Source organism: Taudactylus pleione, unplaced genomic scaffold (genome assembly GCF_031769625.1).
Source record: "Taudactylus pleione unplaced genomic scaffold, aTauple2 ptg000016l, whole genome shotgun sequence".
Lineage (NCBI taxonomy): Eukaryota > Metazoa > Chordata > Amphibia > Anura > Myobatrachidae > Taudactylus > Taudactylus pleione.
In genome coordinates this window covers 23,989,209-24,001,542 of record NW_028284418.1, presented here as the reverse complement: position 1 = coordinate 24,001,542, position 12,334 = coordinate 23,989,209, and positions in this window count along the sequence as shown.

Sequence of the window (12,334 nt, the reverse complement as noted above, 5' to 3'; positions counted from 1 at the left end):
AGTGCCCGGAGTCTACTGACAGCAGCCGGGGAGAGAGGAGGGGGTCCTGGGCGGGGAGTGAATACTGGCCCCATCCTCTCTTAATACACCCCTGCTTCTTCTACTAGAACTGTTTCAAAACATACACAGACAAAGGCTTGTCTATTCTACTTTATTAAAACATATACAACCTTAATCCCACAGGGAAAGTTCCCACACCAAAGTCATTGTATCATTTGATTACACATTTAAATATACACTTAAAATTTTGTCAAATCTCATTGACATCAAAACCAACAGAACATCAATTAGGTTTTAGTGTCAGCCACTCAGTCTGGGGAATATGTATTGGTGTTTATTTATAAGAGGCGCAGGGTGTGCACCCAGAACCAATGCCACAGTCACGAAGAAATGTGATATGCATATTTGTAAAGATGGCATTGTGTCACAGCCTTTATTTTATGTGCATGCACTATATAGCTTCTATATATACATGGAAGATGGTGCTGTGGGCAAAAGGAAAGAGGGATAGGATGGGGTGCCCAAAGGCTTTATTATGCATTTGGCATAATAACATAAATAACAGTTGTACAATAGCTGCTTCATCTACTGTAATAACACCAAAAATAGACTCTTAAGTCTTGATTCCCATAAGGCATGTTATACTGTATTATGGCCTTTCTTAACAGTAACATGTCATTATTTAATCTCTCTAAATATTTCTATAGCTCACCCCGTACTTTTTTCATGATCAATGGGACAAAGAGAACAGATAGAAATGACTATATGCACATTTCAGGGTTGTGCACACTCTATTTTGCAATGTAATATTTCTCTTGACCCAATTTTGAGAGCATTACAATTCTGGCCTGTTTTAGAGGGTATCTGAATTGGCAGCATTGCTTTTAAAAAAACACTATTTGCTGATATCTCACTTCATATCTCAAACCCCAAAACATCTATAGCACCATTAATGACAACACTTGAAGAGTTTGGCCAGGTTTCAGGTTCCTCTGTTAATCTTGATAAATCTGTTGCACGCTAGAACCATTCCCTACCTGGACATTCAAATTCCCCCAAACCATCATGCTTTGTTTGTAAGACTTTTAAGTATATTGATGTTGTGCTATAATGGTGGAGCTATTTTTGGTCATCGTATTTGGGCAGGGCTAATCTATTACTGAAGACTTGTCTAATGATGTACCCTTTACCCCAGAATGGGCAACTCTATTATGGAGATACATTATAAAATTTTTGGCTCTGTGTCTGAAATAATATTATTAGCTCTCCTCTGAAATAATATGTTTACTTCTTTGGTACCCCCATAGTTATGGGATTATCCTTTTAACTAGTTAGGGGATATAGGGCCTGATTCAGACCCACTCGCGAGCGGCTGTCCGCTCGCAAGTGGGTCGATGGTCTGCACTGAGCATGCGCACGACGGAGGGAGCTCCGTCGTGCGCATGCGCCAGACACGACGAGCGAAGGACTTTCCTTCGCTCGTTGTGTCCGATCAAAGGGGGCGTGCTGTCAATGTTGATTGACAGCACGCCCCCTTTGGTGGGCGTGCCGGGGGCGTGCCTCCCTGACGGGGGCGTTCCCACGGGAACGCCTCCCGTCAGAAGCCGGCCCACTGACATCACTAGTGATGTCAGTGGGAGTGATTTTGGCTCTGATAGAGCCAAAATCACTCCGGAGTTTGCGGTTGAAAACCTCAACCGCAGGCTCCGGCTCGCAATTTCGATGGTCGCGATGGTCACGACCATCGCGGCCATCAAAATGCACGCTCATATAGCCTGTGGGTGGTGACCCACAGCTATACGAGCGTCCAGGAGGACGCTCCATGAAAATGGAGCCCGGCCCTCATTCAGAGCGTGCGCTCTGCTCAGAGCGTACGGCTCTGAATGAGGGCCATAGTTACCCTGCAAGCCCCTGTCAGTTTTTTTTTAAAAGTTTATACAGCACCATTGGTCCCATAGGATAATACAGTGAACTTTTGCTGACCTTTCTCCCTCGGACCTTACTAAGCATGTGCAGACAGGGAGGTAGAAAGTGCCCCTTGGTCAGCAACCCATTTTTGGAGTGAAAATCCTGCCCCAAAGATAGGCAGCCCTGGTGTCCAAGCAGAGATCCCTGTAGGCAGCCTGTTGCTGGGTTCCCCCTGTCCACTCATAGATGCCAGACTGACAGGGAGGAGAGTGTGAGAGAGTTTATAAAATACCTTCCCCAGGGCTGTCAGTGCTGAGTCTGGGGAGAATTTCTGTAAAAAGGAGTCTGGGGAGAATTTCTAAAAAAAGGATTGTCTGTGAGGTGTTGCTGTGGAGTGTCCCTGGATCTGTACAAATATAGGGATGCAGTAACCCCTCTCATTTACCCTGGATTACAAATACTGCACCTGGTATGCTGACTGTAAGGAGTTGCTGTGGAGTGCCCTTGGATCTGTAAAAATAGGGATGCGGTATCCCTTTTTGTTTGCCCTTGATTAAAATCACCAGACTTCACATTAAGGAGGAAGCTTGCCTGGGGCTTTGCATAGAGCACCCTGCTTTGGAAGAAGCCCCCTCTGAATAAAGGACTGCCTTCCTAAGTGCCTGTTATCAGGAGGCGCCGCATGTGAAAGTCTGTGCAGGCTGGGAGAGAAGAGGAGCTACCTGGGAAGGAGGTCTCATCGCTCAATCGTCACGGACGAAGCCCCAGCTGAGAAAAAGGTCCCACAATGAGGAAAACCCTGCTGGCACCCGCACAGGCAGAAGGAAGGACAGCCCCAGAGGAAGAGTGCTTCAGGACCCCTCCTGCTGCTGTGTTTGTTTGATGGACAGAGGCCTTGTGGAAAGGGATTTTGCACCTGTTGCCCCTTGTAAATACCTGCCGGAGGTCTGCAGCTGGAAGCTCTGGTGCGGTGCGGTGCGGTGCATCCCAGAGTTGCTCTGGACATCGGAGGAGGCTGAATAGCCACTGCCAGGGGTGAGATCATACCAAAACCTCCCTATACTCTGTCCCTCCACAGCTCCTATCTTACCTCCATTAAGGCCCTGCCCCTCTGTACACCTATCCTATCTGGGTCCCCTGGGTCTATTGCATTATCCTTTACCTTGTGGCTAACCATGATTAGACTGGGAGACTAGGTTTTGTGTAAAAGCTGGGACCGGGGGTTAGTCTCCCACACAACTGGGTGTAGAAAGGGGTCATAGTGTCTTAAATTAGGTAAAGTGTGTGTTTAGTAATGTTAAAATAGGGGGGAAGTGAAAGATAGGTCACCCCCTCTTTTTCCCAAGAATTGTATTGGTGGTCATTTTCTTTCATGTGAACCTCTGGCTCATGTCCAGGAGGGGGCGTGCCTTATGGGTGTCGGCTCAAGTCCGATGCCACTGTGGGTGATGTATAAAGGATTTTGGGCCTGATTCAGTCCGCTCGCAAGTGGGTCGATGTTCTGGACTGAGCATGCGCACGAAGGAGGGAGCTCCGTCGTGCGTATGCGCCAGACGCGACGAGCGAAGGAAAGTCCTTCGCTCGTTGTGTCTGATCAAAGGTGGCGTGCTGTCGATGTTGATTGACAGCACGCCCCCTTTGGTAGGCGTCTCGGGGGCGTGCCTCCCTGACGGGGGCGTTCCCCCGGGAACGCCTCCCGTCAGAAGCCGGCCCACTGACATCACTAGTGATGTCAGTGGGAGTGATTTTGGCTCTGATAGAGCCAAAATCACTCCGGAGCTTGCGGTTGAAAACCTCAACCGCAGGCTCCGGCTCGCAGTTTTGATGGTCGCGATGGTCAAGACCATCGCGGCCATCAAACTGCACGCTTGTATAGCCTGTGGGTGGTGACCCACAGCTATACGAGAGTCCGGGAGGACGCTCCATTTTCATGGAGGCCGGCCCTCATTCAGAGCGTGCGCTCTGCTCAGAGCGTACGGCTCTGAATGAGGGCCTTTATGTCTAGCTTTAAACTAAATGTAATGCCATGTGATATGTATTTGGCTCTGTTTACTGTTTGACTCGTGTGTTAGCTAAAGTGGTTGCTAGTGGCCCTCCTTGGCCCTTTATCTATTATAACACTCTGTAAAGCTGTTCACTGCTTGCTGTGTTATTATTGTTAATGCTGATTAATATTTTGCTTGCATGAAATGTTTGAATATTTACTGGTATTGGGGTTAATGTAAATTGTCTCTTATACACTGTTTGGCCCGGTATCCATGTCAAAGTCCATTCATGCTGATGTAATGTATATTACTTGTGCTGTCATCTCATTAGCAAAAGGTGTATGTTTACTGTGAATCTGTTGCCTTGTCAATTTCTGTGGTGTAATGTACATTAATTGTTTATTTAGCCCTGTGTAACCCCGGCTGGCAATTCTGGTGATAGTAATTTGTGGCATAGGCATTTAGGGAAACTGTGTTACATTATTGCTGCCGGTGAACTACTGCTATCAGCATAGCCTCAGTGTTGTCCTTATTTTTCTCAAGGCTCAGAGACTGTGTTACATTATTGCTGCTGGTGAACTACTGCTATCAGCATAGCCTCAGTGTTGTCCTTATTTTTCCCAAGGCCCAAAAACTGTGTCACATTATTGCTGCCGGTGAACTACTGCTATCTACATAGCCTCAGTGTTGTTCTTATTTTTCCCAAGGCCCAAAAACTGTGTCACATTATTGCTGCCGGTGAACTACTGCTATCAACATAGCCTCAGTGTTGTCCTTATTTTTCCCAAGGCTCGGAGACTGTGTTACATTATTGCTGCCGGTGAACTACTGTTATCAGCATAGCCTCAGTGTTATCATTATTACTCTCAAGGGCCAAAGACTGTGTAAATTACTGCAAGTTGCCGGGGAACTACTACTATCAGCACAGACTGTGTTTCAAAGCTATAGGCTGCTGGTGCATTACTGATCCAAGCCTAACCTGCATGTTTTTTTCCCACGTTTTTCTTAGCAAAAGGAAGCGTAGCACAGACTGTATTTTACAGCATTACTGACCCAAACTCGACCTGCAGGTTTCAAGTACTGTTCTTTCTTTTGCTTGGAGTTAAAGTAAAGTCTGCAGATACTGTGGTTCTTGTTGTTTACACTTGCTTGCCAGCTGGGGTCACCGGTAGAGGACAGGGAGGTAATAAGCAAAGATCCTGATATTAATAAGTGTAATTTATTTCTTTTAATCTGTGAATGGTAAACATTTCCTGTGTCAAGTGTTAATCTTTGATTGGTTACAATAAAATTATGTTGTACTTTCCTTTCGGTTTGGTCACTGTGTCTGCAAAAACAAAAGGGAACATTAGCAAACTTGCCTCTCTGTCACAGTGTGTCCTATATAAGCTACGAAGAACTCGGCCACCTAAGCATTTCTAACACACCTGAACCCGGTGCTAGTGGTGCACCAGTCAGGACATCACACTTCCATCCTACAATTTTAAGCATATCTCTCTAACTTTGATTATTATGAAAACTGTATGATATCAATGTAATGTTAAATTACTTCAATAAAGAAAAATATATGTTTAAAAAAAAAAAGAACATAATCCTCCAAATTACAGCATGGTATGGAAGCTTAATGGAATTCTTGGGGTCTGATTATATTGAAAATAAAAATGAACAGAAATATTGCAGCCGTACTGTATATAGAAAACCACTTAATCTCAGGTTATATTCACCAGCTGCTGCCAAATGTGGGCTGTGTCTCAAAAAGATGAGGAGCTGAAGATTGAACATAACTCCTTTTAACCTAAAGAAGAATTCATATATTCCGTAAGCATTGGAAGACTGGGTTAACATTTAACAGATTTTACAATTATCTAAACACTCCAATATGAGTGTCAGCCTATCTTTAATTAGTCTGATTGCCATTTTGTTGATCTTTGTGGCTCATTATAAAATCACTCCTGTAGATAAAATGATGGAAATATTTTACTGTTCATTAACAGGATAAATCCGTTTAATAAAAAGGGCATGTTTTATTCTTCAAAAATATCATTAACACTTTATTTTGCGACTCTTCATTACAGCAAAATAACGTCTGCATTTTCCTCCCATCAACCAGAGCAGATGGAGACATGTCTACATATTTGAGTTAAGGATCATAATGGCATACATTTGATTCCCCAGAACCTTATCTTCACAGCTTGTCAGGGTGATTGAGTTCATCATAGCAGATGACATGCTGATATCCACACAGCTCATATTGACAAGACAAGTGTGCTGGCATTTATAATGTGAGAAAAAAGCCGTTTAATGAAATAAATTGTATCAATGTTCGGAATAATAATTTACAGAGATAAGAAATGCTACAGAGTTATGATGAAACTTTTTTTATTTAAGGAAATGTCCCATAAGTTCTTGTTGAAATATTTTTAGGAATTAAGGTGCATACACACACAACGATTTTTTGAACGATTATCGTTAAACTATATCGTTTAACGATAATCATTTGAAAAAATCTTTCACTTTCTGAGTTAAACGATTATTGTTCATGCGCGTTCACGTTTGTAGTTTGTAGTTCAGTCAGACTTGTCAACTCAACGATTTTCATTAAGTTAATATGAAAAAATCGTTTGTAGTTCATAAAAATCGTTCATTACATTTAAATGAACATAGTAAATGAACAACTTTAGTAAACGATTTTAGTTCATTTTTTCAAGGTAGAAAATCATTTACTAAAATCGTTCATTAACTCAATCGTTGTGTGTGTATGCAGCTTTATAGTTTTGTTTCACTGGGTTGAATGTCAGGTATCTATTCCCCACCTGTGCTATTTGCAGTATTGAAAAACCAAAAAAAAACCAAAGATAAAGAAAGTGTAGGGAAAATGCCACAAAGTAAAACTTGATTAATTAATTTTTTTCTTTTTAACTTTTCAGCAAGAAAAAATTAAACCATTAAAACAATTGATTGATCCAATAGGAGAGAGAGCCACATATTTGCTGCTGTTCCTCCATCCGCTGGAGCATATAAAGGGTAGAAGTTTACCTTGTTACTACCCCTTGTTTCAGCTGGTGCCAGGGCAAATTAACCTGTTCTTGCAGGTGCTTCAATCATTTACATGAAGCTGCTAAATGCCGAAAATGTCTTGAATTTTTTCGGCCCACAGACAGCATCTATTGTCATTTTTCAAAAAATTCGGCACCACCAAATTTATTGTGTAAGCAAAACATGGTACATGTTACAAATCACCCAGCTATAATGCTCTCACAATATTTGTGGCATTGTCAGTAATCACAAATCCCAAGGAGAGTCCAAGAGGGGCAAGCCATTTTGCAATGACATCCCTGTGTTTTTCTAAGAGGTTGACACTGGTATGCCTCTTATACCCCTTTTACACCAGAGCAAAAACCTGGGTTTTTGCTGGGTCTACCCAGGTCGCAGCTCAATGTAAATGGGTCCCTGAAAAATAACCTGGGTCAAGTGACCCTGCAATCCAACCCAGGTAGCTACCAGGGTTGGACCCAGGATGGACCCGGGAAATGGTGCAGTGTAAACGGTGCAACCCAGGTTATCTGACCTGGATCATGCCTAAAATGAGCTGATTGGTGGCTGTGGAGCAGTCACCTCCCACTTTTAATGACCTCACAGGTTTAGCAGGGCAGACCTGAGTTCAGTGTGAACAGGGCTGACCTGGGAGTAACCCAGATGAAAGGTGCAGTGTAAATGGGTCTGAACTGGGTCTGACCAGGGTTGGAACCATGTCCAAAAACCCAGGTCGGACCTGGGTTTTTGGTGGAAAAGAGGTATTAGTGAAGCAAGTGATACAGAGAGTAGTCAGCCTTTGAATGAGCTGGCGTTTGTTAGATGCTGCTGCTGTTCATGCTGCTTAAGGCAACACACCTACCCAGTGGGCTGTCAAAGTCATGTAATCTTTAGTTTGCCTGTTCTGGTTGTCCACATATCTGTGGTTAAGTGAACAGTGAAATCAACTGCATTTTGGAGGCCACTTATTAATTTTTTTATAACTTCTATGTACAGACTGGGGAATTGCTTTTCTAGTGAAGTGGAATCTAGATGGGATTTGGTGGGGACACAGGACCTCAATTAACTGTCTAAAACCAACTGCATTAATGGTGGATATTGGATGCAAATCTAATACTAGAATATCTGTTATGGCGTCAGTGATCCACTGTGCAACTGGGTGACAGCTCTCATACTTGCTTCTTCTATCAAAGGATTGTTTAACATTAAATAGTTTTTTTTAACTACTACTAGTAGTAGTCTTCTTCATCCCTTTCTGGGATGAAGATCCACTCCCAGCAGCAGCAGGCCTAGTGCTCAGGGATTCTTCTGAGGAATCCTGGAGAGGAAAGGACTCAGTTACTTCTGATCCTGATTGAGGATATTGATGATGAAGGTGTGGATGGTGGAGATTGCAGCTTTGATCTAGTATAGATAAGGGAGCTAGCTGATGCTGGACTGCTTGTTGTTACTCTTTTAGCATAAGTTTCTGATTTTGCTAAAAACTTTCATGCACAGGCTGCAAATGACATAACAGGGAGGAGGTTCTGAGATGGCTAAAGTCCCTACCTCTACTTACTGTGGCTTTACAAACACTACAGATGGCAAGACATTTGCTGTTTGGATTTTGGTAAAAATAATTCCACTCTTAAGAGGTGGATTTTTTCATCTTATCCCCAGGTATGACAATGGCCTTCTTCTTGTCACAGGCAAGAACTGCTTCCATTCGTGCCTTATGTACACAATCAACATCCTCATCATCAACATTCTCAGTAGCACCTGCATTAGCTACACCAATATCCCCCTCTTCCTGTTGCACTTCTACCGTAGCATCCACAATGTCTAGATCAGCACCTTCTTTACTTGTGCTGCTTATGCTCACACTGGCAGATAGTCCATAAATGGAGGAAGGTGTCTTCTCTATGAGTACAAAAAGATCAGGCTCACACATAGCACTCGCAGACACACTTAGGGGTAAATTTACTAAGATTCGTGTTACTCCAAGATAGCAATCTCGGGTGAAAATATATTTTTTTACCAACACGGGAATTTACTGTTCTTAAAATTGGGTGTTATTTCCTTTAGGGGGGGTGAATTCGGCCATGTTAATCCAGTAAAATCAGCCATTTTTTTTTCAACAGAAATGAATACACCATCCACTCAAATTGGAAGTACTTTTCATTCACTTCAGCATAACACAGGAGTTTACCATTATTCATTTTGTTTAATTCAGCCATTTTTGCAGCCAAATCAGGGAGTCAGTAGGAGTTTAAATAGACCTCCTCCTGAGCTGCGAGTTTCCCTGAAACATATACAGATCAGTGTGAATGGTGTATGTTTCACCATGGAAAGTGTGTAAATGGTTAAAAATGTTTAAATAATTATGTAGGGTCCCCCTCCCCAAAAGGCATAACCAGCCCTGGGCTGCTCAGCCAGTCCTGGTTCCTAAAAATACAGGGGGAAAAATTAGTATGGTCCCCCCATATTTTAGGAACCAGCACCTGGTTGCTTGCCAGTCCTGGCTTTAAAAAAGGGGGGGATTGTATAGGGGTCCCCCTATATTTAAGACCAGCACATGACCAAAAAATTACCAGGGTGTAATGTCACAGTCAGGGGACCCTATCACCAGGTCCCCCCGGCCAAAGCATTATTACCCCAAGCTGGTCAGCCCAAGCCGGGGATCTTGGGGGAGGTGGGGACCCCCCAATAAAGGGATTCCCCCCTTTCCTGAACACCCCAGGCTTAGTTTGAAGCCGGGGGCTGTGGGTACGGCAGTAATAATGGTGTAAAAATAGAGCATCTATTGTATTTTGCAGTGGAACTACAGGTGCCAGCATGCCTGCCTTTGGCACTTGTGGAACTACAAGTGCCAGCAGGCAGCCAGCATCCATACCCCCACTGCAAAATAAATAGTTAAAAAATCCACAACACACTCACCATGTCAAGTAGAACTTGAACCACATGTGTCCTAGCCAATGAGCGTCTGCTACATGTAAAGTGGCCACTGATTGGCTGGTGGACCATGTGAATTTCAGATGACTGCCATCATCTATCATTTTGTGTAGTATAGGTATATGTGGTAACACATACCTATACTTATCCGGCTTGGAATGGGTATTCGTTTTTTTGTTTTGAAAAGTGTTGTGGATGCTATGGAGAGTGGTGCGAGGATAGAGGTAAGTATAGGATTTTGTTTCCAGGTACTCCCATTGGAATTCTACTGGAGAAGGGGACAGAACAGCTGGCAGCAGGTAAGTATGTGTGAGTGGGGTAGGTAGTTGTATGTAATAAAGTTGTACTTGACATGGGGTGTGAGTGCTGTGGTTGTTTAACTATTTATTTTACAGTGGGAGTCCTGACTGATGGTAGCGCTCACCTTTCCTTCTCCGGACAAGTGTTTTTCCAGATGCCCCAAACAAACTGAAAGGGGATTCATCAGATAAAATAACTTTACCCTAGTCCTCAGCAGTCCAATCCCTGTCTGTACCTTTTGCAGAATATCAGTATGTCCCTGATGTTTTTCCTGGAGAGAAGTGGCTTCTTTGCTGCCCTTCTTGACACCAGGCCATCCTCCAAAAAGTCTTTGTCCTGTGTCATGCCAACAATAAAGCATCCTTAGATCAATCATGCACGGGGTTGCTTCTCAGCCAAGGGAGTGGGCTCACTCACAATTTTGCCTAAGAACACAGCAATGAATATAGAATGATACCAAAACATCCTTCAAGAGCATCTTCTCTCAACCATCCAAAAACAGTTTGGTGATGAACAATGCCTTTTCCAGCATGATAGTTATCTCTTTTGCCTTATGGAAAGGTGCTCCAACTAGCTCAGGGAAGAAAACATCAAAATTTGGAGTCCATGGTCAGGAAACTCCCCAGACATTAATCCCATTGAGAACTTGTGATCAATCCTCAAGAGGTGGGTGGACAAACAAAAACCCAGAAGTTGATTGACAGCATGCCAGGGCGAATTGCAGAGGTCTTGAAAAAGAAGGGCAATCACTGCATATATTGACTCTGCATAAACTTAATGTAATTGTCAATAGAAGCCTTTGACACTTATGAAATGCTTGTAATTTTACTTAAGTATACCATAGTAACATCTGACAAAAAGGTCTAAAAACACTGAAGTAGAAACTTTGTGTAAACCAATACTTGTGTCATTCTCAAAACTTTTGGCCATGGCTTTAGAGAGTAGAAAAGGCCTTATCAAACAACTTTCGAAAAAAAGAAACAAAATGGATTGCTGAGCCTTTCCAACTACCATTGAGATATGAAAAGACCATGAAAGAGCATCAAAAAGTTAATTCCCAAGAACCTAAATCCACTAACAGTCTCTACTTCCGAACCATTCATGAATAGGGGTCGGGCGCAATTTTCTTAGTCCTCCTTAATTCTATAACCACCTCCTTGGTTTTCCTCTCCTCACTTTACAAGTTGCTCCACTTCCCTATAGTTGTCCTTATCCCCATCACTTATCAAACCACTTTTCACTTATGTTGCACTATACTGTTTGTTCATGTATTGTAGATACCCATATCTAGTTTGTTCTCCTTATTTAATGCATACCTATTAAAAGTTAATTATAGATAGATATCCCCTTCAGTGCCCTCCACCCCCCAAAAAAAACAGAGTACTATCCGTCTTCCAGGTTACACTTTATATTACACTAGGGGAGCACCACTACAAACTAATTCATTATACCAGCTTTTTTCTGGTTGTTATTACATCCCTTTAAGTGGTATAGTGACTACCATTTTATTGATCTGCTATTATCACTGCAGGACTCCAACCGTTGTTTTGGTTTTGTAACTTGCTTAGTAACTGAAAAGTACAGATGTGTCCTCATACATCTAACATATGGCACAAGATGCCTTGGACAACTTAGATGCTCTGTTATGGGTAGCAATTCCTAATCTTTTAGACTTTTTCCTGAATTTAGCATCTCATTTGCATTGTAATTGCATCCAAAGTCACTTATACCACTTTTGTACCTAAATTCCAGGTCTGGAACAGGGGGTCTGATTCAGAGCTGAACGCTCTGACCAGAGCGCTCGCTCTGAATCAGGGCCCTCCTCCATATGCGAGCGGCCAAAAAGATGGTCGCGATGGTCTTGACCATCGCGACCATCGGGCTTGCGACGGAGACCCTGCGGTAGGGTCTCCCTGCCACAAGCCCTGGAGTGATTTTGGCTCTATCAGAGCCAAAATCACTCCCACTGACAACACTAGTGATGTCAGTGGGGCTGGCTTCAGACAGTAGGCGTTCCCATGGGAACGCCTCCGTCTGGCAGGCACGCCCCCGGCATGCCCACAAACGGGGGTGTGCTGTCAATCAACATCGACAGCACGCCCCCTTTGGTGCGAGACCCAGAGCGATGGAAAGCCCGTCGCTCCCCGGGTCTCGCGCATGCGCACGATAGAGCTCCC